General features: G+C 52.5%; 1 pseudogene; it reads left to right on the forward strand.

Annotated features, from left to right (window-relative positions):
• The first annotated feature begins 221 nt into the window (after window positions 1–221).
• On the forward strand, window positions 222–5,038 carry LOC148032085 (calcium-transporting ATPase 8, plasma membrane-type pseudogene; annotated as a pseudogene).
• The last annotated feature ends 368 nt before the right edge of the window (window positions 5,039–5,406 follow it).

A 5,406-nucleotide genomic window follows, 5' to 3' on the forward strand; every position in this document is an offset into this window, starting at 1 on the left:
AGAGGTTCGCTGGACTCGGATAGACTTGCGTGACACGTCCTGCACGTGAATTTAGTGTACGCGGAATCCGGACTTCAGTAGCCTTGAAAGTTCATCCACTCGAGTCGTGCTTGGAAAGTGCCAAGGTGGTTCGTAGATTACCTACACTCACACTATTTGTAGTTTTGTACATAAGCACGTACTACAGAATCACAGATACACAAACACTCTCTCTCTATCGCACCCACAACAGATCCCCCTCCCCCCCCGGCGCAAAACACACACCCACAACAGATCTACGCATTACATCAGCCCAGCTGCATAATTTGAGGTGCCGTTGAAGCCTCTCTTCTTGTTCTCTCATCACACACGCCCACACTGTCGGCCCTCTCGGCGCCCTGCCGGCCTCTGATCAGGCACTGATCATCCGCCCTGTTAATTCGGTTGGCTAATGAAGAGAGGCAGCATCGACAATAGTCCTGAATCCGCGATCATCATCAATGTGATCAGCTCCTTGCCGCGGATCAACAGTGTAGCTTCTCACGATCATTATCCATGTCCCCTTGGTGATGTGATCGATGACATCATCATTCGGGGGAACCTCTACAGCCTCAGGGGCGTGGTCTTTGCCGTGATAGCCGCCCATCGCTTCCAACACAAAAACGGTAATCATACTGTATTAAGCTTGCATAAATATAGTTCGGGTACCTGCACCAAGATCGACCTCGGCCAGCAGCAGCAACTAGGATTTGATCCTAGCTTGCATGCCAAGCTCAGAGGGTTGGTGCGTCACCGCGACTCCCAGGCACTGCTCCAATTGGGAGGCATTCGGGGTGTTGCGCAGCATCTCAAGACAAGCCTTCGGTCTGGAATAGCTGGCGGACTCCTGTCGAATGTGCCACCAATATCGACGATTCTGAATGTCGATATTGCGCCAGCTGGTAGTACTGACCAGCGGCCTCAGCTACTTAATGATCACGATCAGCAGGCGGAGCGCCTGCAGCTCGTAATTGCTGCGCGGCAGCGTGCCTTCGGGGCGAACGTCTATCCCAGAAAGCGCAGCAACCCCTTCTGGCGGTTCGTGTGGGATGCGTGCCACGATGTCACGCTGGCCATCCTCATGTTCTGCGCCGTCCTCTCGCTCGGCTTCGGCATCAAGTGCGAAGGTCCCAAAGAAGGCTGGTACGACGGAGTCAGCATCGCCGTGGCCGTCTTGCTGGTCATCGTCGTCACTGCTGGCAATGACTATCGCCAATCCAAGCAATTCGAGAAGCTCAATCACGAGAAGGACAACATCGGGGTCCAAACCATTCGATCCGGGAAGAGCTCCCCTGCCTCCATTTTCGACCTGGTCGTGGGCGACCTGGTGGAGCTGCGCATCGGAGATCAAATACCTGCCGATGGCTTGCTCGTGGAAGGCCACTCTCTGGTGGTCGACGAGTCCAGTGTGACCGGAGAGGGCGATGCCGTGATGCCCGATTCTGAGGAGCATCCCTTCTTGCTCTCTGGCTGCAAGGTCGAAGATGGCTACGGCTCTATGTTGGTGACCGCGGTCGGGACCGACACAGAATGGGGCAACATCATGGCCACCATCAGCACCGACAACGCGGACGTCACCCCTCTCCAGAAACGATTGACGACCGCTGCCACCTTGATTGGCTATGTCGGCCTCTCCGTCGCAGCGCTCGTCCTGATCATCCTTCTCGCATTCTATTTCTCTGGCCGTAGCAGCGACGACAGCAAGTACGGCCCATTCCAAGCGGGGAAGACTAGCGCCAGCGATGCCTTTGACAGTGTGGTCGACATTTTGACCATCGCAGTCACCATCATCGTGGTGGCCGTCCCCGAAGGCCTTCCCTTAGCCGTCACACTCACACTGGCCTACTCCATGCGGAAGATGATGCTGGATAAAGCTCTGGTCCGGCGGCTGGCAGCATGTGAGACCATGGGCTCCGCCACAACCATCTGCAGTGACAAAACAGGTACGCTCACCCTCAATCGAATGACCGTTGTGAGGTCATGGGTTGCAGGGGAGAAAAATTATCGTGTAGATGACAAAAAAGGAGAAGCTAACGAGTCCCTTCAGGTTCTGAATAACAACAATATGCCAGCTTCGACGGCCGGCACAAAAGCTGAGGTTTCTAGCCTCCTCTTCGAGGCCATAGCACAGAACACTACTGGGAAAGTGTTCGTGGGTACATCTTCACCTTCTTCTAGTTCGACAGATCAAGCAGCATCAGCTCGAAAGGAAATTATCATCGGGGCAGCTCATCATCAGGTGAGCGGTAGCCCCACAGAGAAGGCCCTGCTACAGTGGGGTCTAGAATCGGGCATGCAGTTCGAGGCAACTAGGGCTGAATCGACTGTTCTGAAGGTAGACACATTCAACTCCAAGAAGAAGCGCGCAGGAGTAGCTCTGAGACGGAAACGCGATGGGAGTCTGATCGTCCATTGGAAGGGAGCAGCAGAGATCATTCTTTCGTCCTGCAGCAAGTGGATGGACATGGGGGGTTGCGTGAGAGACATGACAGGAGTCAAGAGGGAGAAGTTCCTAGGGATGATCGAGAATATGGCGGAAGCTAGCCTTCGCTGCGTGGCTTTTGCTTACTGCAGTACAGTCACATTAACGGTTCAAACTGATGCCGCCCAGCCGGATCAGTACTCTGGAGATAATAGGATAACTATGCCGGAGCTGCCGGAGACGGATCTGACATTGCTGGCCATCGTTGGCATGAAGGATCCGTGCAGACCAGGAGTGAGAGAAGCAGTAGGCGTGGTGAAGAAAGCTGGAGTGAAGGTGCGCATGGTGACGGGAGACAACCTTGTGACCGCCAGAGCAATAGCAAAGGAATGCGGCATTTTAGACGAGGAGGCCGCCTTCGCCAATAATATTGTTGTGGAGGGGTCGACGTTCCGGAACTGGAGCGAGGCAGAGAGAAGTGAGAAGCTGGATCGACTGACTGTGCTGGCAAGGGCATTGCCTACAGACAAGCTGCTGCTGGTTGAGAGCTTGCAGGCCAAGGGGGAGGTAGTGGCGGTGACAGGGGACGGGACGAACGACGCGCCCGCCCTCCACAGAGCTGATATCGGCTTGTCCATGGGCGTGGAAGGGACGGAGGTGGCGAAGGAAAGCTCTGACATCATCATTCTGGACGACAACTTCGCGTCCATTGTGAAGGTGGTGAGGTGGGGCAGGTCCATTAGCTGGAACATACAGAAGTTCCTGCAGTTCCAGCTGACGGTGAATGTGGCAGCCTTGGTGGTGAACTTCGTGGCAGCCGTGAGCTCCGGCAGCGTGCCGCTGACGGCCGTGCAGCTGCTGTGGGTGAACCTCATCATGGACACCCTCGGGGCACTGGCCTTGGCCACCGAGCCCCCTACGGATAGCCTGATGCTGCGGCCTCCGGTGGTCCGCGACGAGCCTCTCATCACGCGCACCATGTGGCGCAACCTGGCCCTCCAGGCCGCCTACCAAGTGGCCGTACTCCTCACTCTCCAGTTCTGCGGCCAAACCCTGCTGTGCTTGTCTGGGCCCGATGCCTCCCTCGTCAATCGCACCGTCATCTTCAACACCTTCGTCTTCTGCCAAATCTTCAACGAGGTCAATGCCCGACAGCCCCGGATCAAGAACATCTTCAAAGGAATTCTCCAGAATCGCCTCTTCTTGGGCATCGTCGCCTTCACTGTGGTGTTGCAGGTGGTGATGGTGGAATTCTTGGAGAAGTTCGCCTCCACGATGCGCCTGGACTGGCAGCAGTGGCTGATATGCATAGGCCTCGCTTCCCTGTCGTGGCCCATTGCCCTTCTGGGAAAGTTTATCCCAATCTCGGCCGCCTCTAACGGACAAGAAAGACACTAGGGTCCAAGCAGCAAAAGAGGTAAAACAACAACTCACCGAAAACAAGCCCACACCCAAACAAGGGCAATTTACCTCGTCACAAGAGCCTTTGCTTAGCTTTGAGGAAGTCTTTCAATAGAACAGGTTTAAGCTTTGCAACGCTTTCATAGCCCCACCTATAGCACAACCCACTTTATGGTTTACATGGACACAAGTCTAGCAATTGGCACATGGCTTGTTGGCTATGATAGACGCTTACTAGCTTGTATTAGATGTGCATGTTCACGAGTGGAGAGAGAGAGAGCCTTTGCTTAGCTTTGAGGACGTCTTTCAGGAGAAGAGGTTGTAGCTTTGGAATGCTTTCATAGCCCTAGCTATAGTGTAACCCACTTTAAGGTTTACATGGACACAATGCTCTCATAGCTCTAGCTATAGTGCAACCCACTTTAGGGTTTACATGGAAAGGACTCTAGCAATTGACACATTGCTTGTTACCTATGGTATACTCCTAGCTTGTATTAGATGTGCATGTTCACAAGAGAGAGAGAGAGAGAGAGAGAGAGAAGCATTGCTTATGGCATTGCCCTAGTCCAAGAGATGTGGAAGAGAGCTTGTAGGATGGAAAAACTGAGATTGGTTGTGACTTGGCAAATCATAGCATAGGTTATAAACAAAGATCCAATGTGCAGGTACAAGGGTATCTATGCAGTGAATACTTGTAACGTGTCCACTAGAATCATCCAGGACACGTCTTAGCAGTCCATAGGAAAGGATGTCTAGAAAACTCCGCTCGGCACTCCCATGGAATGTTACGGGTTTTGCAATCTAGGTCTTCTCGTGTCTGCCACGTAGCGGAAGTATCCTGGCCGTTCCCACTTAGGATCGACCGGAATTTGGGTTTTCCTATTTGGTTATTAACTAACAGCAACTAGCGTCAGACCCAAACGAACTACTTTATGCAGAAACGCCAGGTCCGAAGCGGATTCACGCTGCACTTGGTTCAAGGAGAATGGGAAATGAGAGGGATGCAAAACTCAACCTCTCTACCAATAGGCATAGTCCTATTCCGTAAATCGGGTAAGACGTAACTCTAGGTCATTGCTCTCATTATTCGTTTTGATAATGATGATCATCCCGCTGTTCTTCGAGATTTTTGAGAAAAGTTCCCGGCTAACCGGGACCACCCATCCGTAGGACGGACCCATGGTCCATCCTCCGCACTTTCCTCGGTTTGTTTTAGTTATGTAATTATCTAACACATTAATTTGACATATAACAATCAGCTTCTTTAATTAACCCTGTTAAGCACTGGTTCCTTCACGTAATCTTATCACGTGACATAGAAAAACAATATCAAACAACTTCTTTATTATCATTTCATCATTTTATCTTTGAAATACAAGGAGTTCCGCCCGTAGGCTTGTCCATAATCCGCCCGAAGGCTTATCCAGTAATCCGTTAGGGATCACTATTCCAAGCTTCTGCCCGTAGACTAGTATGCGGGCCTCGAGATCCAATCCCGAGTCACGTTAGCCTCTTGTGCAGGACCCGGAAGGCGAGGGATTTACAGCCAGAGCCCCCCCTGGCAC

The sequence above is a fragment of the Lygodium microphyllum genome, chromosome 8 (genome assembly GCF_053477565.2).
Source record: "Lygodium microphyllum isolate KBCC chromosome 8, Lygodium_microphyllum_v1.1.10, whole genome shotgun sequence".
Taxonomy (NCBI): domain Eukaryota; kingdom Viridiplantae; phylum Streptophyta; class Polypodiopsida; order Schizaeales; family Lygodiaceae; genus Lygodium; species Lygodium microphyllum.